Genomic DNA, 14,434 nt, shown 5'->3' with positions numbered 1-14,434 from the left:
GTTAGAAGTAGAAAAGTTCTAACAGAAACCAGAAAGCTCATCTACAGCCACACCACACTGGATACGCCCAATCTCATCTGATCTTGGTAGCTAAGCAGTGTTGGGCCTGGTTAGTACTTGGATGGGAGACCACCTGGGAATACAAGGTGCTGTAGATATTTTTATACTGCCAACACCGTTCTGTTGATGCATTCAATTTTCAAACGTATTCATTTATGAACCAGTAGTTAGAAGTAGAAAAGTTCTAACAGAAACCAGAAAGTTCATCTACAGCAAGACCACACTGGATACGCCCAATCTCATCTGATCTTGGAAGCTAAGCAGTGTTGGGCCTGCTTAGTACTTGGATGGGAGACCACCGGGGAATACAAGGTGCTGTAGATATTTTTATACTGCCAACACCGTTCTGTTGATGCATTCAATTTTCAAATGTATTCATTTATGAACCAGTAGTTAGAAGTAGAAAAGTTCAAACATAAACTACAAAGCTCATCTACAGCCACACCACACTGGATACGCCCAATCTCATCTGATCTTGGAAGCTAAGCAGTGTTGGGCCTGGTTAGTACTTGGATGGGAGACCACCTGGGAATACAAGGTGCTGTAGATATTTTTATACTGCCAACACCGTTCTGTTGATGCATTCCATTTTCAAACGTATTCATTTATGAACCAGTAGTTAGAAGTAGAAAAGTTCTAACAGAAACCATAAAGCTCATCTACAGCCACACCACACTGGATACGCCCAATCTCATCTGATCTTGGAAGCTAAGCAGTGTTGGGCCTGGTTAGTACTTGGATGGGAGACCACCTGGGAATACAAGGTGCTGTAGATATTTTTATACTACCAACACCGTTCTGTTGATGCATTCCATTTTCAAACGTATTCATTTATGAACCAGTAGTTAGAAGTAGAAAAGTTCTAACAGAAACCACACAGCTCATCTACAGCCACGCCACACTGGATACGCCCAATCTCATCTGATCTTGGAAGCTAAGCAGTGTTGGGCCTGGTTAGTACTTGGATGGGAGACCACCTGGGAATACAAGGTGTTGTAGATATTTTTATACTACCAACACCGTTCTGTTGATGCATTCCATTTTCAAACGTATTCATTTATGAACCAGTAGTTAGAAGTAGAAAAGTTCTAACAGAAACCAGAAAGCTCATCTACAGCCACACCACACTGGATACGCCCAATCTCATCTGATCTTGGAAGCTAAGCAGTGTAGGCCCTGGTTAGTACTTGGATGGGAGACCACCTGGGAATACAAGGTGCTGTAGATATTTTTGTACTGCCAACACCGTTCTTTTGATGCATTCCATTTTCAAACGTCTTCATTTATGAACCAGTAGTTAGAAGTAGAAAAGTTCTAACAGAAACCATAAAGCTATTCTACAGCCACACCACACTGGATATGCCCAATCTCATCTGATCTTGGAAGCTAAGCAGTGTTGAGCCTGGTTAGTACTTGGATGGGAGACCACCTGGGAATACAAGGTGCTGTAGATATTTTTATACTGCCAACACCATTCTGTTGATGCATTCCATTTTAAAACGTATTCATTAATGAACCAGTAGTTAGAAGTATAAAAGTTCTAACAGAAACCATAAAGCTATTCTACAGCCACACCACACTGGATATGCCCAATCTCATCTGATCTTGGAAGCTATGCAGTGTTGAGCCTGGTTAGTACTTGGATGGGAGACCACCTGGGAATACAAGGTGCTGTAGATATTTTTATACTACCAACACCGTTCTGTTGATGCATTCCATTTTCAAACGTATTCATTTATGAACCAGTAGTTAGAAGTAGAAAAGTTCTAACAGAAACCACACAGCTCATCTACAGCCACACCACACTGGATACGCCCAATCTCATCTGATCTTGGAAGCTAAGCAGTGTTGGGCCTGGTTAGTACTTGGATGGGAGACCACCTGGGAATACAAGGTGTTGTAGATATTTTTATACTACCAACACCGTTCTGTTGATGCATTCCATTTTCAAACGTATTCATTTATGAACCAGTAGTTAGAAGTAGAAAAGTTCTAACAGAAACCAGAAAGCTCATCTACAGCCACACCACACTGGATACGCCCAATCTCATCTGATCTTGGAAGCTAAGCAGTGTAGGGCCTGGTTAGTACTTGGATGGGAGACCACCTGGGAATACAAGGTGCTGTAGATATTTTTATACTGCCAACACCGTTCTTTTGATGCATTCCATTTTCAAACGTCTTCATTTATGAACCAGTAGTTAGAAGTAGAAAAGTTCTAACAGAAACCATAAAGCTATTCTACAGCCACACCACACTGGATATGCCCAATCTCATCTGATCTTGGAAGCTAAGCAGTGTTGAGCCTGGTTAGTACTTGGATGGGAGACCACCTGGGAATACAAGGTGCTGTAGATATTTTTATACTGCCAACACCATTCTGTTGATGCATTCCATTTTAAAACGTATTCATTAATGAACCAGTAGTTAGAAGTATAAAAGTTCTAACAGAAACCTGAAAGTTCATCTACAGCAAGACCACACTGGATACGCCCAATCTCATCTGATCTTGGAAGCTAAGCAGTGTTGGGCCTGCTTAGTACTTGGATGGGAGACCACCGGGGAATACAAGGTGCTGTAGATATTTTTATACTGCCAACACCGTTCTGTTGATGCATTCAATTTTCAAACGTATTCATTTATGAACCAGTAGTTAGAAGTAGAAAAGTTCAAACAGAAACCACAAAGCTCATCTACAGCCACAGCACACTGGATACGCCCAATCTCATCTGATCTTGGAAGCTAAGCAGTGATGGGCCTGGTTAGTACTTGGATGTAGATATTTTTATACTGCCAACACCGTTCTGTTGATGCATTCCATTTTCAAACGTCTTCATTTATGAACCAGTAGTTAGAAGTAGAAAAGTTCTAACAGAAACCATAAAGCTCATCTACAGCCACACCACACTGTATACGCCCAATCTCATCTGATCTTGGAAGCTAAGCAGTGTTGGGCCTGGTTAGTACTTGGATGGGAGACCACCTGGGAATACAAGGTGCTGTAGATATTTTTATACTACCAACACCGTTCTGTTGATGCATTCCATTTTCAAACGTATTCATTTATGAACCAGTAGTTAGAAGTAGAAAAGTACTAACAGAAATCATAAAGCTATTCTACAGCCACACCACACTGGATATGCCCAATCTCATCTGATCTTGGAAGCTAAGCAGTGTTGAGCCTGGTTAGTACTTGGATGGGAGACCACCTGGGAATACAAGGTGCTGTAGATATTTTTATACTGCCAACACCATTCTGTTGATGCATTCCATTTTAAAACGTATTCATTAATGAACCAGTAGTTAGAAGTAGAAAAGTTCTAACAGAAACCAGAAAGTTCATCTACAGCAAGACCACACTGGATACGCCCAATCTCATCTGATCTTGGAAGCTAAGCAGTGTTGGGCCTGCTTAGTACTTGGATGGGAGACCACCGGGGAATACAAGGTGCTGTAGATATTTTTATACTGCCAAGACCGTTCTGTTGATGCATTCAATTTTCAAATGTATTCATTTATGAACCAGTAGTTAGAAGTAGAAAAGTTCAAACAGAAACAACAAAGCTCATCTACAGCCACACCACACTGGATACGCCCAATCTCATCTGATCTTGGAAGCTAAGCAATGTTGGGCCTGGTTAGTACTTGGATGGGAGACCACCTGGGAATACAAGGTGCTGTAGATATTTTTATACTGCCAACACCGTTCTGTTGATGCATTCCATTTTCAAACGTATTAATTTATGAACCAGTAGTTAGAAGTAGAAAAGTTCTAACAGAAACCACAAAACTCATCTACAGCCACAGCACACTGGATACGCCCAATCTCATCTGATCTTGGAAGCTAAGTATTGTTGGGCCTGGTTAGTACTTGGATGGGAGACCACCTGGGAATACAAGGTGCTGTAGATATTTTTATACTGCCAACACCGTTCTGTTGATGCATTCCATTTTCAAACGTATTCATTTATGAACCAGTAGTTAGAAGTAGAAAAGTTCAAACAGAAACCACAAAGCTCATCTACAGCCACACCACACTGGATACGCCAAATCTGATCTGTTCTTGGAAGCTAAGCAGTGTTGGGCCTGGTCAGTACTTGGATGGGAGACCACCTGGGAATACAAGGTACTGTAGATATTGTTATACTGCCAACACCGTTCTGTTGATGCATTCCATTTTCAAACGTATTCATTTATGAACCAGTTGTTAGAAGTAGAAAAGTTCTAACAGAAACCATAAAGCTCATTTACAGCCACACCACACTGGATACGCCCAATCTCATCTGATCTTGGAAGCTAAGCAGTGTTGGGCCTGGTTAGTAATTGGATGGGAGACCACCTGGGAATACAAGGTGCTGTAGATATTTTTATACTACCAACACCATTCTGTTGATGCATTCCATTTTAAAAAGTATTCATTTATGAACCAGTAGTTAGAAGTAGAAAAGTTCTAACAGAAACCAGAAAGTTCATCTACAGCAACACCACACTGGATACGCCCAATCTCATCTGATCTTGTTAGCTAAGCAGTGTTGGGCCTGGTTAGTACTTGGATGGGAGACCACCTGGGAATACAAGGTGCTGTAGATATTTTTATACTGCCAACACAGTTCTGTTGATGCATTCCATTTTCAAATGTATTCATTTATGAACCAGTAGTTAGAAGTAGAAACGTTCAAACAGAAACCACAAAGCTCATCTACAGCCACAGCACACTGGATATGCCCAATCTCATCTGATCTTGGAAGCTAAGCAGTGTTGGGCCTGGTTAGTACTTGGATGGGAGACCACCTGGGAATACAAGGTGCTGTAGATATTTTTATACTGTCAATACCGTTCTGTTGATGCTTTCCATTTTCAAATGTTTTCATTTATGAACCAGTAGTTAGAAGTAGAAAAGTTCTAACAGAAACCACAAAGCTCATCTACAGCCACACCACACTGGATACGCCCAATCTCATCTGATCTTGGAAGCTAAGCAGTGTTGGGCCTGGTTAGTACTTGGATGGGAAACCACCTGGGAATACAAGGTGCTGTAGATATTTTTATACTACCAACACCGTTCTGTTGATGCATTCCATTTTAAAACATATTCTTTTATGAACCAGTAGTTAGAAGTAGAAAAGTTCAAACAGAAACCACAAAGCTCATCTACAGCCACACCACACTGGATACGCCCAATCTCATCTGATCTTGGAAGCTAAGCAGTGTTGGGCCTGGTTAGTACTTGGATGGGAGACCACCTGGGAATACAAGGTGCTGTAGATATTTTTATACTGCCAACACCAATCTGTTGATGCATTCCATTTTCAAACGTATTCATTTATGAACCAGTAGTTAGAAGTAGAAAAGTTCTAACAGAAACCACAAAGCTCATCTACAGCCACACCACACTGTATACGCCCAATCTCATCTGATCTTGGAACCTAAGCAGTGTTGGGCCTGGTTAGTACTTGGATGGGAGACCACCTGGGAATACAAGGTGCTGTAGATATTTTTATACTACCAACACCGTTCTGTTGATGCATTCCATTTTCAAACGTATTCATTTATGAACCAGTAGTTAGAAGTAGAAAAGTACTAACAGAAATCATAAAGCTATTCTACAGCCACACCACACTGGATATGCCCAATCTCATCTGATCTTGGAAGCTAAGCAGTGTTGAGCCTGGTTAGTACTTGGATGGGAGACCACCTGGGAATACAAGGTGCTGTAGATATTTTTATACTGCCAACACCATTCTGTTGATGCATTCCATTTTAAAACGTATTCATTAATGAACCAGTAGTTAGAAGTAGAAAAGTTCTAACAGAAACCAGAAAGTTCATCTACAGCAAGACCACACTGGATACGCCCAATCTCATCTGATCTTGGAAGCTAAGCAGTGTTGGGCCTGCTTAGTACTTGGATGGGAGACCACCGGGGAATACAAGGTGCTGTAGATATTTTTATACTGCCAAGACCGTTCTGTTGATGCATTCAATTTTCAAATGTATTCATTTATGAACCAGTAGTTAGAAGTAGAAATGTTCAAACAGAAACAACAAAGCTCATCTACAGCCACACCACACTGGATACGCCCAATCTCATCTGATCTTGGAAGCTAAGCAATGTTGGGCCTGGTTAGTACTTGGATGGGAGACCACCTGGGAATACAAGGTGCTGTAGATATTTTTATACTGCCAACACCGTTCTGTTGATGCATTCCATTTTCAAACGTATTAATTTATGAACCAGTAGTTAGAAGTAGAAAAGTTCTAACAGAAACCACAAAGCTCATCTACAGCCACAGCACACTGGATACGCCCAATCTCATCTGATCTTGGAAGCTAAGTAGTGTTGGGCCTGGTTAGTACTTGGATGGGAGACCACCTGGGAATACAAGGTGCTGTAGATATTTTTATACTGCCAACACCGTTCTGTTGATGCATTCCATTTTCAAACGTATTCATTTATGAACCAGTAGTTAGAAGTAGAAAAGTTCAAACAGAAACCACAAAGCTCATTTACAGCCACACCACACTGGATACGCCAAATCTGATCTGTTCTTGGAAGCTAAGCAGTGTTGGGCCTGGTCAGTACTTGGATGGGAGACCACCTGGGAATACAAGGTACTGTAGATATTGTTATACTGCCAACACCGTTCTGTTGATGCATTCCATTTTCAAACGTATTCATTTATGAACCAGTTGTTAGAAGTAGAAAAGTTCTAACAGAAACCATAAAGCTCATCTACAGCCACACCAGACTGAATACGCCCAATCTCATCTGATCTTGGAAGCTAAGCAGTGTTGGGCCTGGTTAGTAATTGGATGGGAGACCACCTGGGAATACAAGGTGCTGTAGATATTTTTATACTACCAACACCATTCTGTTGATGCATTCCATTTTAAAAAGTATTCTTTTATGAACCAGTAGTTAGAAGTAGAAAAGTTCTAACAGAAACCAGAAAGTTCATCTACAGCAACACCACACTGGATACGCCCAATCTCATCTGATCTTGTTAGCTAAGCAGTGTTGGGCCTGGTTAGTACTTGGATGGGAGACCACCTGGGAATACAAGCTGCTGTAGATATTTTTATACTGCCAACACAGTTCTGTTGATGCATTCCATTTTCAAATGTATTCATTTATGAACCAGTAGTTAGAAGTAGAAAAGTTCAAACAGAAACCACAAAGCTCATCTACAGCCACAGCACACTGGATACGCCCAATCTCATCTGATCTTGGAAGCTAAGCAGTGTTGGGCCTGGTTAGTACTTGGATGGGAGACCACCTGGGAATACAAGGTGCTGTAGATATTTTTATACTGCCAATACCGTTCTGTTGATGCTTTCCATTTTCAAATGTTTTCATTTATGAACCAGTAGTTAGAAGTAGAAAAGTTCTAACAGAAACCACAAAGCTCATCTACAGCCACACCACACTGGATACGCCCAATCTCATCTGATCTTGGAAGCTAAGCAGTGTTGGGCCTGGTTAGTACTTGGATGGGAGACCACCTGGGAATACAAGGTGCTGTAGATATTTTTATACTACCAACACCGTTCTGTTGATGCATTCCATTTTAAAACATATTCATTTATGAACCAGTAGTTAGAAGTAGAAAAGTTCAAACAGAAACCACAAAGCTCATCTACAGCCACACCACACTGGATACGCCCAATCTCATCTGATCTTGGAAGCTAAGCAGTGTTGGGCATGGTTAGTACTTGGATGGGAGACCACCTGGGAATACAACGTGCTGTAGATATTTTTATACTGCCAACACCGTTCTGTTGATGCATTCCATTTTCAAACGTATTCATTTATGAACCAGTAGTTAGAAGTAGAAAAGTTCTAACAGAAACCACAAAGCTCATCTACAGCCACACCACACTGGATACGCCCAATCTCATCTGATCTTGGAAGCTAAGCAGTGTTGGGCCTGGTTAGTACTTGGATGGGAGACCACCTGGGAATACAAGGTGCTGTAGATATTTTTATACTGCCAACACCGTTCTGTTGATGCATTCAATTTTTAAACGTATTCATTTATGAACCAGTAGTTAGAAGTAGAAAAGTTCTAACAGAAACTAGAAAGTTCATCTACAGCAAGACCACACTGGATACGCCCAATCTCATCTGATCTTGGAAGCTAAGCAGTGTTGGGCCTGCTTAGTACTTGGATGGGAGACCACCGGGGAATACAAGGTGCTGTAGATATTTTTATACTGCCAACACCGTTCTGTTGATGCATTCAATTTTCAAATGTATTCATTTATGAACCAGTAGTTAGAAGTAGAAAAGTTCAAACATAAACTACAAAGCTCATCTACAGCCACACCACACTGGATACGCCCAATCTCATCTGATCTTGGAAGCTAAGCAGTGTTGGGCCTGGTTAGTACTTGGATGGGAGACCACCTGGGAATACAAGGTGCTGAAGATATTTTTATACTGCCAACACCGTTCTGTTGATGCATTCCATTTTCAAACGTATTCATTTATGAACCAGTAGTTAGAAGTAGAAAAGTTCTAACAGAAACCATAAAGCTCATCTACAGCCACACCACACTGGATACGCCCAATCTCATCTGATCTTGGAAGCTAAGCAGTGTTGGGCCTGGTTAGTACTTGGATGGGAGACCACCTGGGAATACAAGGTGCTGTAGATATTTTTATACTACCAACACCGTTCTGTTGATGCATTCCATTTTCAAACGTATTCATTTATGAACCAGTAGTTAGAAGTAGAAAAGTTCTAACAGAAACCACAAAGCTCATCTACAGCCACACCACACTGGATACGCCCAATCTCATCTGATCTTGGAAGCTAAGCAGTGTTGGGCCTGGTTAGTACTTGGATGGGAGACCACCTGGGAATACAAGGTGCTGTAGATATTTTTATACTACCAACACCGTTCTGTTGATGCATTCCATTTTCAAACGTATTCATTTATGAACCAGTAGTTAGAAGTAGAAAAGTTCTAACAGAAACCTCAAAGCTCATCTACAGCCACACCACACTGGATACGCCCAATCTCATCTGATCTTGGAAGCTAAGCAGTGTAGGGCCTGGTTAGTACTTGGATGGGAGACCACCTGGGAATACAAGGTGCTGTAGATATTTTTATACTGCCAACACCGTTCTGTTGATGCATTCCATTTTCAAACGTCTTCATTTATGAACCAGTAGTTAGAAGTAGAAAAGTTCTAACAGAAACCATAAAGCTCATCTACAGCCACACCACATTGTATACGCCCAATCTCATCTGATCTTGGAAGCTAAGCAGTGTTGGGCCTGGTTAGTACTTGGATGGGAGACCACCTGGGAATACAAGGTGCTGTAGATATTTTTATACTACCAACACCGTTCTGTTGATGCATTCCATTTTCAAACGTATTCATTTATGAACCAGTAGTTAGAAGTAGAAAAGTACTAACAGAAACCATAAAGCTATTCTACAGCCACACCACACTGGATATGCCCAATCTCATCTGATCTTGGAAGCTAAGCAGTGTTGAGCCTGGTTAGTACTTGGATGGGAGACCACCTGGGAATACAAGGTGCTGTAGATATTTTTATACTGCCAACACCATTCTGTTGATGCATTCCATTTTAAAATGTATTCATTAATGAACCAGTAGTTAGAAGTATAAAAGTTCTAACAGAAACCAGAAAGTTCATCTACAGCAAGACCACACTGGATACGCCCAATCTCATCTGATCTTGGAAGCTAAGCAGTGTTGGGCCTGCTTAGTACTTGGATGGGAGACCACCGGGGAATACAAGGTGCTGTAGATATTTTTATACTGCCAACACCGTTCTGTTGATGCATTCAATTTTCAAATGTATTCATTTATGAACCAGTAGTTAGAAGTAGAAAAGTTCAAACAGAAACCACAAAGCTCATCTACAGCCACAGCACACTGGATACGCCCAATCTCATCTGATCTTGGAAGCTAAGCAGTGATGGGCCTGGTTAGTACTTGGATGGGAGACCACCTGGGAATACAAGGTGCTGTAGATATTTTTATACTGCCAACACCGTTCTGTTGATGCATTCCATTTTCAAACGTTTTCATTTATGAACCAGTAGTTAGAAGTAGAAAAGTTCTAACAGAAACCATAAAGCTCATCTACAGCCACACCACACTGTATACGCCCAATCTCATCTGATCTTGGAAACTAAGCAGTGTTGGGCCTGGTTAGTACTTGGATGGGAGACCACCTGGGAATACAAGGTGCTGTAGATATTTTTATACTACCAACACCGTTCTGTTGATGCATTCCATTTTCAAACGTATTCATTTATGAACCAGTAGTTAGAAGTAGAAAAGTACTAACAGAAATCATAAAGCTATTCTACAGCCACACCACACTGGATATTCCCAATCTCATCTCATCTTGGAAGCTAAGCAGTGTTGAGCCTGGTTAGTACTTGGATGGGAGACCACCTGGGAATACAAGGTGCTGTAGATATTTTTATACTGCCAACACCATTCTGTTGATGCATTCCATTTTAAAACGTATTCATTAATGAACCAGTAGTTAGAAGTAGAAAAGTTCTAACAGAAACCAGAGAGTTCATCTACAGCAAGACCACACTGGATACACCCAATCTCATCTGATCTTGGAAGCTAAGCAGTGTTGGGCCTGCTTAGTACTTGGATGGGAGACCACCGGGGAATACAAGGTGCTGTAGATATTTTTATACTGCCAAGACCGTTCTGTTGATGCATTCAATTTTCAAATGTATTCATTTATGAACCAGTAGTTAGAAGTAGAAAAGTTCAAACAGAAACAACAAAGCTCATCTACAGCCACACCACACTGGATACGCCCAATCTCATCTGATCTTGGAAGCTAAGTAGTGTTGGGCCTGGTTAGTACTTGGATGGGAGACCACCTGGGAATACAAGGTGCTGTAGATATTTTTATACTGCCAACACCGTTCTGTTGATGCATTCCATTTTCAAACGTATTCATTTATGAACCAGTAGTTAGAAGTAGAAAAGTTCAAACAGAAACCACAAAGCTCATCTACAGCCACACCACACTGGATACGCCAAATCTGATCTGATCTTGGAAGCTAAGCAGTGTTGGGCCTGGTCAGTACTTGGATGGGAGACCACCTGGGAATACAAGGTACTGTAGATATTGTTATACTGCCAACACCGTTCTGTTGATGCATTCCATTTTCAAACGTATTCATTTATGAACCAGTTGTTAGAAGTAGAAAAGTTCTAACAGAAACCATAAAGCTCATCTACAGCCACACCACACTGGATACGCCCAATCTCATCTGATCTTGGAAGCTAAGCAGTGTTGGGCCTGGTTAGTAATTGGATGGGAGACCACCTGGGAATACAAGGTGCTGTAGATATTTTTATACTGCCAACACATTTCTGTTGATGCATTCCATTTTCAAATGTATTCATTTATGAACCAGTAGTTAGAAGTAGAAAAGTTCAAACAGAAACCACAAAGCTCATCTACAGCCACACCACACTGGATATCCCAATCTCATCTGATCTTGGAAGCTAAGCAGTGTTGGGCCTGGTTAGTACTTGGATGGGAGACCACCTGGGAATACAAGGTGCTGTAGATATTTTTATACTGCCAACACAGTTCTGTTGATGCATTCCATTTTCAAATGTATTCATTTATGAACCAGTAGTTAGAAGTAGAAAAGTTCAAACAGAAACCACAAAGCTCATCTACAGCCACACCACACTGGATATCGCAATCTCATCTGATCTTGGAAGCTAAGCAGTGTTGGGCCTGGTTAGTACTTGGATGGGAGACCACCTGGGAATACAAGGTGCTGTAGATATTTTTATACTACCAACACCGTTCTGTTGATGCATTCCATTTTCAAACGTATTCATTTATGAACCAGTAGTTAGAAGTAGAAAAGTTCTAATAGAAACCACAAAGCTTATCTACAGCCACACCACACTGGATACGCCCAAACTCATCTGATCTTGGAAGCTAAGCAGTGTTGGGCCTGGTTAGTACTTGGATGGGAGACCACCTGGGAATACAAGGTGCTGTAGATATTTTTATACCGCCAACACCGTTCTGTTGATGCATTCCATTTTCAAACGTATTCATTTATGAACCAGTAGTTAGAAGTAGAAAAGTTCTAACAGAAACCACAAAGCTCATCTACAGCCACACCAGACTGGATACGCCCAATCTCATCTGATCTTGGAAGCTAAGCAGTGTTGGGCCTGGTTAGTACTTGGATGGGAGACCACCTAAGAATACAAGGTGCTGTAGATATTTTTATACTGCCAACACCGTTCTGTTGATGCATTCCATTTTCAAACATATTCATTTATGAACCAGTAGTTAGAAGTAGAAAAGTTCTAACAGAAACCAGAAAGTTCATCTACAGCAACACCACACTGGATACGCCCAATCTCCTCTGATCTTGGAAGCTAAGCAGTGTTGGGCCTGGTTAGTACTTGGATGGGAGACCACCTGGGAATACAAGGTGCTGTAGATATTTTTATACTACCAACATCGTTCTGTTGATGCATTCCATTTTCAAACGTCTTCATTTATGAACCAGTAGTTAGAAGTAGAAAAGTTCTAACAGAAACCATAAAGCTCATCTACAGCCACACCACATTGTATACGCCCAATCTCATCTGATCTTGGAAGCTAAGCAGTGTTGGGCCTGGTTAGTACTTGGATGGGAGACCACCTGGGAATACAAGGTGCTGTAGATATTTTTATACTACCAACACCGTTCTGTTGATGCATTCCATTTTCAAACGTATTCATTTATGAACCAGTAGTTAGAAGTAGAAAAGTACTAACAGAAACCATAAAGCTATTCTACAGCCACACCACACTGGATATGCCCAATCTCATCTGATCTTGGAAGCTAAGCAGTGTTGAGCCTGGTTAGTACTTGGATGGGAGACCACCTGGGAATACAAGGTGCTGTAGATATTTTTATACTGCCAACACCATTCTGTTGATGCATTCCATTTTAAAATGTATTCATTAATGAACCAGTAGTTAGAAGTATAAAAGTTCTAACAGAAACCAGAAAGTTCATCTACAGCAAGACCACACTGGATACGCCCAATCTCATCTGATCTTGGAAGCTAAGCAGTGTTGGGCCTGCTTAGTACTTGGATGGGAGACCACCGGGGAATACAAGGTGCTGTAGATATTTTTATACTGCCAACACCGTTCTGTTGATGCATTCAATTTTCAAATGTATTCATTTATGAACCAGTAGTTAGAAGTAGAAAAGTTCAAACAGAAACCACAAAGCTCATCTACAGCCACAGCACACTGGATACGCCCAATCTCATCTGATCTTGGAAGCTAAGCAGTGATGGGCCTGGTTAGTACTTGGATGGGAGACCACCTGGGAATACAAGGTGATGTAGATATTTTTATACTGCCAACACTGTTCTGTTGATGCATTCCATTTTCAAACGTCTTCATTTATGAACCAGTAGTTAGAAGTAGAAAAGTTCTAACAGAAACTATAAAGCTCATCTACAGCCACACCACACTGTATACGCCCAATCTCATCTGATCTTGGAAGTTAAGCAGTGTTGGGCCTGGTTAGTACTTGGATGGGAGACCACCTGGGAATACAAGGTGCTGTAGATATTTTTATACTACCAACACCGTTCTGTTGATGCATTCCATTTTCAAACGTATTCATTTATGAACCAGTAGTTAGAAGTAGAAAAGTACTAACAGAAATCATAAAGCTATTCTACAGCCACACCACACTGGATATGCCCAATCTCATCTCATCTTGGAAGCTAAGCAGTGTTGAGCCTGGTTAGTACTTGGATGGGAGACCACCTGGGAATACAAGGTGCTGTAGATATTTTTATACTGCCAACACCATTCTGTTGATGCATTCCATTTTAAAACGTATTCATTAATGAACCAGTAGTTAGAAGTAGAAAAGTTCTAACAGAAACCAGAAAGTTCATCTACAGCAAGACCACACTGGATACGCCCAATCTCATCTGATCTTGGAAGCTAAGCAGTGTTGGGCCTGCTTAGTACTTGGATGGGAGACCACCGGGGAGTACAAGGTGCTGTAGATATTTTTATACTGCCAAGACCGTTCTGTTGATGCATTCAATTTTCAAATGTATTCATTTATGAACCAGTAGTTAGAAGTAGAAAAGTTCAAACAGAAACAACAAAGCTCATCTACAGCCACACCACACTGGATACGCCCAATCTCATCTGATCTTGGAAGCTAAGCAATGTTGGGCCTGGTTAGTACTTGGATGGGAGACCACCTGGGAATACAAGGTGCTGTAGATATTTTTATACTGCCAACACCGTTCTGTTGATGCATTCCATTTTCAAACGTATTAATTTATGAACCAGTA

General features: G+C 41.1%; 45 non-coding genes and 18 pseudogenes across 45 annotated transcripts; all 63 read left to right on the top strand.

Annotated features, from left to right (window-relative positions):
* The first annotated feature begins 39 nt into the window (after positions 1–39).
* On the top strand, positions 40–158 carry LOC135058638 (5S ribosomal RNA). Its single transcript, XR_010245064.1, has one exon. It is a non-coding gene; the product is annotated as a 5S ribosomal RNA (ribosomal RNA).
* A 107-nt stretch (positions 159–265) lies between these two features.
* On the top strand, positions 266–384 carry LOC134886137 (5S ribosomal RNA). The gene has a single exon (XR_010170228.1). It is a non-coding gene; the product is annotated as a 5S ribosomal RNA (ribosomal RNA).
* A 107-nt stretch (positions 385–491) lies between these two features.
* LOC135066904 (5S ribosomal RNA) lies at positions 492–610 on the top strand. Its single transcript, XR_010253139.1, has one exon. It is a non-coding gene; the product is annotated as a 5S ribosomal RNA (ribosomal RNA).
* Positions 611–717: 107 nt separating this feature from the next.
* LOC135066892 (5S ribosomal RNA) lies at positions 718–836 on the top strand. Its single transcript, XR_010253128.1, has one exon. It is a non-coding gene; the product is annotated as a 5S ribosomal RNA (ribosomal RNA).
* Positions 837–943: 107 nt separating this feature from the next.
* Positions 944–1,062, top strand: LOC135065366 (5S ribosomal RNA). Its single transcript, XR_010251648.1, has one exon. It is a non-coding gene; the product is annotated as a 5S ribosomal RNA (ribosomal RNA).
* Positions 1,063–1,169: 107 nt separating this feature from the next.
* Positions 1,170–1,288, top strand: LOC135064144 (5S ribosomal RNA). Its single transcript, XR_010250456.1, has one exon. It is a non-coding gene; the product is annotated as a 5S ribosomal RNA (ribosomal RNA).
* Positions 1,289–1,395: 107 nt separating this feature from the next.
* LOC134887127 (5S ribosomal RNA) lies at positions 1,396–1,514 on the top strand (annotated as a pseudogene).
* A 107-nt stretch (positions 1,515–1,621) lies between these two features.
* LOC134892773 (5S ribosomal RNA) lies at positions 1,622–1,740 on the top strand (annotated as a pseudogene).
* Positions 1,741–1,847: 107 nt separating this feature from the next.
* On the top strand, positions 1,848–1,966 carry LOC135059208 (5S ribosomal RNA). Its single transcript, XR_010245620.1, has one exon. It is a non-coding gene; the product is annotated as a 5S ribosomal RNA (ribosomal RNA).
* Positions 1,967–2,073: 107 nt separating this feature from the next.
* Positions 2,074–2,192, top strand: LOC134900785 (5S ribosomal RNA). The gene has a single exon (XR_010174289.1). It is a non-coding gene; the product is annotated as a 5S ribosomal RNA (ribosomal RNA).
* A 107-nt stretch (positions 2,193–2,299) lies between these two features.
* On the top strand, positions 2,300–2,418 carry LOC134887126 (5S ribosomal RNA; annotated as a pseudogene).
* A 107-nt stretch (positions 2,419–2,525) lies between these two features.
* LOC134886136 (5S ribosomal RNA) lies at positions 2,526–2,644 on the top strand. Its single transcript, XR_010170227.1, has one exon. It is a non-coding gene; the product is annotated as a 5S ribosomal RNA (ribosomal RNA).
* A 305-nt stretch (positions 2,645–2,949) lies between these two features.
* LOC134901393 (5S ribosomal RNA) lies at positions 2,950–3,068 on the top strand. Its single transcript, XR_010174884.1, has one exon. It is a non-coding gene; the product is annotated as a 5S ribosomal RNA (ribosomal RNA).
* Positions 3,069–3,175: 107 nt separating this feature from the next.
* LOC134887125 (5S ribosomal RNA) lies at positions 3,176–3,294 on the top strand (annotated as a pseudogene).
* A 107-nt stretch (positions 3,295–3,401) lies between these two features.
* LOC134886135 (5S ribosomal RNA) lies at positions 3,402–3,520 on the top strand. The gene has a single exon (XR_010170226.1). It is a non-coding gene; the product is annotated as a 5S ribosomal RNA (ribosomal RNA).
* Positions 3,521–3,627: 107 nt separating this feature from the next.
* Positions 3,628–3,746, top strand: LOC135062937 (5S ribosomal RNA). Its single transcript, XR_010249279.1, has one exon. It is a non-coding gene; the product is annotated as a 5S ribosomal RNA (ribosomal RNA).
* Positions 3,747–3,853: 107 nt separating this feature from the next.
* On the top strand, positions 3,854–3,972 carry LOC134890507 (5S ribosomal RNA; annotated as a pseudogene).
* A 107-nt stretch (positions 3,973–4,079) lies between these two features.
* Positions 4,080–4,198, top strand: LOC134894668 (5S ribosomal RNA; annotated as a pseudogene).
* Positions 4,199–4,305: 107 nt separating this feature from the next.
* On the top strand, positions 4,306–4,424 carry LOC135069539 (5S ribosomal RNA). The gene has a single exon (XR_010255719.1). It is a non-coding gene; the product is annotated as a 5S ribosomal RNA (ribosomal RNA).
* A 107-nt stretch (positions 4,425–4,531) lies between these two features.
* Positions 4,532–4,650, top strand: LOC134886782 (5S ribosomal RNA). The gene has a single exon (XR_010170857.1). It is a non-coding gene; the product is annotated as a 5S ribosomal RNA (ribosomal RNA).
* A 107-nt stretch (positions 4,651–4,757) lies between these two features.
* On the top strand, positions 4,758–4,876 carry LOC135070762 (5S ribosomal RNA). Its single transcript, XR_010256916.1, has one exon. It is a non-coding gene; the product is annotated as a 5S ribosomal RNA (ribosomal RNA).
* A 107-nt stretch (positions 4,877–4,983) lies between these two features.
* On the top strand, positions 4,984–5,102 carry LOC135058754 (5S ribosomal RNA). Its single transcript, XR_010245178.1, has one exon. It is a non-coding gene; the product is annotated as a 5S ribosomal RNA (ribosomal RNA).
* Positions 5,103–5,209: 107 nt separating this feature from the next.
* LOC135066881 (5S ribosomal RNA) lies at positions 5,210–5,328 on the top strand. Its single transcript, XR_010253117.1, has one exon. It is a non-coding gene; the product is annotated as a 5S ribosomal RNA (ribosomal RNA).
* A 107-nt stretch (positions 5,329–5,435) lies between these two features.
* LOC135069066 (5S ribosomal RNA) lies at positions 5,436–5,554 on the top strand. The gene has a single exon (XR_010255257.1). It is a non-coding gene; the product is annotated as a 5S ribosomal RNA (ribosomal RNA).
* Positions 5,555–5,661: 107 nt separating this feature from the next.
* Positions 5,662–5,780, top strand: LOC134887124 (5S ribosomal RNA; annotated as a pseudogene).
* Positions 5,781–5,887: 107 nt separating this feature from the next.
* On the top strand, positions 5,888–6,006 carry LOC134886134 (5S ribosomal RNA). Its single transcript, XR_010170225.1, has one exon. It is a non-coding gene; the product is annotated as a 5S ribosomal RNA (ribosomal RNA).
* Positions 6,007–6,113: 107 nt separating this feature from the next.
* Positions 6,114–6,232, top strand: LOC135062936 (5S ribosomal RNA). Its single transcript, XR_010249278.1, has one exon. It is a non-coding gene; the product is annotated as a 5S ribosomal RNA (ribosomal RNA).
* A 107-nt stretch (positions 6,233–6,339) lies between these two features.
* Positions 6,340–6,458, top strand: LOC134885135 (5S ribosomal RNA). Its single transcript, XR_010169258.1, has one exon. It is a non-coding gene; the product is annotated as a 5S ribosomal RNA (ribosomal RNA).
* A 107-nt stretch (positions 6,459–6,565) lies between these two features.
* On the top strand, positions 6,566–6,684 carry LOC134895441 (5S ribosomal RNA; annotated as a pseudogene).
* Positions 6,685–6,791: 107 nt separating this feature from the next.
* Positions 6,792–6,910, top strand: LOC134887997 (5S ribosomal RNA; annotated as a pseudogene).
* Positions 6,911–7,017: 107 nt separating this feature from the next.
* Positions 7,018–7,136, top strand: LOC134892643 (5S ribosomal RNA; annotated as a pseudogene).
* Positions 7,137–7,243: 107 nt separating this feature from the next.
* On the top strand, positions 7,244–7,362 carry LOC135066787 (5S ribosomal RNA). The gene has a single exon (XR_010253027.1). It is a non-coding gene; the product is annotated as a 5S ribosomal RNA (ribosomal RNA).
* A 107-nt stretch (positions 7,363–7,469) lies between these two features.
* LOC135066869 (5S ribosomal RNA) lies at positions 7,470–7,588 on the top strand. The gene has a single exon (XR_010253106.1). It is a non-coding gene; the product is annotated as a 5S ribosomal RNA (ribosomal RNA).
* Positions 7,589–7,695: 107 nt separating this feature from the next.
* LOC135063940 (5S ribosomal RNA) lies at positions 7,696–7,814 on the top strand. Its single transcript, XR_010250259.1, has one exon. It is a non-coding gene; the product is annotated as a 5S ribosomal RNA (ribosomal RNA).
* Positions 7,815–7,921: 107 nt separating this feature from the next.
* LOC135066858 (5S ribosomal RNA) lies at positions 7,922–8,040 on the top strand. The gene has a single exon (XR_010253095.1). It is a non-coding gene; the product is annotated as a 5S ribosomal RNA (ribosomal RNA).
* A 107-nt stretch (positions 8,041–8,147) lies between these two features.
* On the top strand, positions 8,148–8,266 carry LOC134886133 (5S ribosomal RNA). The gene has a single exon (XR_010170224.1). It is a non-coding gene; the product is annotated as a 5S ribosomal RNA (ribosomal RNA).
* Positions 8,267–8,373: 107 nt separating this feature from the next.
* Positions 8,374–8,492, top strand: LOC135065088 (5S ribosomal RNA). The gene has a single exon (XR_010251378.1). It is a non-coding gene; the product is annotated as a 5S ribosomal RNA (ribosomal RNA).
* A 107-nt stretch (positions 8,493–8,599) lies between these two features.
* LOC135066847 (5S ribosomal RNA) lies at positions 8,600–8,718 on the top strand. Its single transcript, XR_010253084.1, has one exon. It is a non-coding gene; the product is annotated as a 5S ribosomal RNA (ribosomal RNA).
* Positions 8,719–8,825: 107 nt separating this feature from the next.
* Positions 8,826–8,944, top strand: LOC135066835 (5S ribosomal RNA). The gene has a single exon (XR_010253073.1). It is a non-coding gene; the product is annotated as a 5S ribosomal RNA (ribosomal RNA).
* Positions 8,945–9,051: 107 nt separating this feature from the next.
* LOC134900784 (5S ribosomal RNA) lies at positions 9,052–9,170 on the top strand. The gene has a single exon (XR_010174288.1). It is a non-coding gene; the product is annotated as a 5S ribosomal RNA (ribosomal RNA).
* A 107-nt stretch (positions 9,171–9,277) lies between these two features.
* On the top strand, positions 9,278–9,396 carry LOC135060867 (5S ribosomal RNA). Its single transcript, XR_010247261.1, has one exon. It is a non-coding gene; the product is annotated as a 5S ribosomal RNA (ribosomal RNA).
* A 107-nt stretch (positions 9,397–9,503) lies between these two features.
* Positions 9,504–9,622, top strand: LOC134887123 (5S ribosomal RNA; annotated as a pseudogene).
* A 107-nt stretch (positions 9,623–9,729) lies between these two features.
* Positions 9,730–9,848, top strand: LOC134886132 (5S ribosomal RNA). The gene has a single exon (XR_010170223.1). It is a non-coding gene; the product is annotated as a 5S ribosomal RNA (ribosomal RNA).
* A 107-nt stretch (positions 9,849–9,955) lies between these two features.
* Positions 9,956–10,074, top strand: LOC135070132 (5S ribosomal RNA). The gene has a single exon (XR_010256306.1). It is a non-coding gene; the product is annotated as a 5S ribosomal RNA (ribosomal RNA).
* A 107-nt stretch (positions 10,075–10,181) lies between these two features.
* LOC135067138 (5S ribosomal RNA) lies at positions 10,182–10,300 on the top strand. The gene has a single exon (XR_010253362.1). It is a non-coding gene; the product is annotated as a 5S ribosomal RNA (ribosomal RNA).
* A 107-nt stretch (positions 10,301–10,407) lies between these two features.
* Positions 10,408–10,526, top strand: LOC134894687 (5S ribosomal RNA; annotated as a pseudogene).
* A 107-nt stretch (positions 10,527–10,633) lies between these two features.
* LOC135070083 (5S ribosomal RNA) lies at positions 10,634–10,752 on the top strand. Its single transcript, XR_010256258.1, has one exon. It is a non-coding gene; the product is annotated as a 5S ribosomal RNA (ribosomal RNA).
* A 107-nt stretch (positions 10,753–10,859) lies between these two features.
* On the top strand, positions 10,860–10,978 carry LOC135060896 (5S ribosomal RNA). Its single transcript, XR_010247292.1, has one exon. It is a non-coding gene; the product is annotated as a 5S ribosomal RNA (ribosomal RNA).
* Positions 10,979–11,085: 107 nt separating this feature from the next.
* On the top strand, positions 11,086–11,204 carry LOC134892398 (5S ribosomal RNA; annotated as a pseudogene).
* Positions 11,205–11,311: 107 nt separating this feature from the next.
* Positions 11,312–11,430, top strand: LOC135066091 (5S ribosomal RNA). Its single transcript, XR_010252350.1, has one exon. It is a non-coding gene; the product is annotated as a 5S ribosomal RNA (ribosomal RNA).
* Positions 11,431–11,537: 107 nt separating this feature from the next.
* LOC134886213 (5S ribosomal RNA) lies at positions 11,538–11,655 on the top strand. The gene has a single exon (XR_010170304.1). It is a non-coding gene; the product is annotated as a 5S ribosomal RNA (ribosomal RNA).
* Positions 11,656–11,762: 107 nt separating this feature from the next.
* On the top strand, positions 11,763–11,880 carry LOC134890969 (5S ribosomal RNA; annotated as a pseudogene).
* Positions 11,881–11,987: 107 nt separating this feature from the next.
* On the top strand, positions 11,988–12,106 carry LOC135061534 (5S ribosomal RNA). The gene has a single exon (XR_010247909.1). It is a non-coding gene; the product is annotated as a 5S ribosomal RNA (ribosomal RNA).
* A 107-nt stretch (positions 12,107–12,213) lies between these two features.
* On the top strand, positions 12,214–12,332 carry LOC134885431 (5S ribosomal RNA). Its single transcript, XR_010169545.1, has one exon. It is a non-coding gene; the product is annotated as a 5S ribosomal RNA (ribosomal RNA).
* Positions 12,333–12,439: 107 nt separating this feature from the next.
* Positions 12,440–12,558, top strand: LOC135067871 (5S ribosomal RNA). Its single transcript, XR_010254079.1, has one exon. It is a non-coding gene; the product is annotated as a 5S ribosomal RNA (ribosomal RNA).
* A 107-nt stretch (positions 12,559–12,665) lies between these two features.
* Positions 12,666–12,784, top strand: LOC135060866 (5S ribosomal RNA). The gene has a single exon (XR_010247259.1). It is a non-coding gene; the product is annotated as a 5S ribosomal RNA (ribosomal RNA).
* A 107-nt stretch (positions 12,785–12,891) lies between these two features.
* LOC134887122 (5S ribosomal RNA) lies at positions 12,892–13,010 on the top strand (annotated as a pseudogene).
* A 107-nt stretch (positions 13,011–13,117) lies between these two features.
* On the top strand, positions 13,118–13,236 carry LOC134886131 (5S ribosomal RNA). The gene has a single exon (XR_010170222.1). It is a non-coding gene; the product is annotated as a 5S ribosomal RNA (ribosomal RNA).
* Positions 13,237–13,343: 107 nt separating this feature from the next.
* Positions 13,344–13,462, top strand: LOC134890108 (5S ribosomal RNA; annotated as a pseudogene).
* A 107-nt stretch (positions 13,463–13,569) lies between these two features.
* Positions 13,570–13,688, top strand: LOC135058985 (5S ribosomal RNA). The gene has a single exon (XR_010245405.1). It is a non-coding gene; the product is annotated as a 5S ribosomal RNA (ribosomal RNA).
* Positions 13,689–13,795: 107 nt separating this feature from the next.
* LOC134894630 (5S ribosomal RNA) lies at positions 13,796–13,914 on the top strand (annotated as a pseudogene).
* A 107-nt stretch (positions 13,915–14,021) lies between these two features.
* LOC134888430 (5S ribosomal RNA) lies at positions 14,022–14,140 on the top strand (annotated as a pseudogene).
* Positions 14,141–14,247: 107 nt separating this feature from the next.
* On the top strand, positions 14,248–14,366 carry LOC135062935 (5S ribosomal RNA). Its single transcript, XR_010249277.1, has one exon. It is a non-coding gene; the product is annotated as a 5S ribosomal RNA (ribosomal RNA).
* Positions 14,367–14,434: the final 68 nt, after the last annotated feature.

Source organism: Pseudophryne corroboree, chromosome 3 (assembly GCF_028390025.1).
Source record: "Pseudophryne corroboree isolate aPseCor3 chromosome 3, aPseCor3.hap2, whole genome shotgun sequence".
NCBI lineage: Eukaryota > Metazoa > Chordata > Amphibia > Anura > Myobatrachidae > Pseudophryne > Pseudophryne corroboree.
The sequence above is the reverse complement of the archived record's forward strand: the minus strand, read 5'-3'. Positions and strand labels throughout refer to the sequence as shown.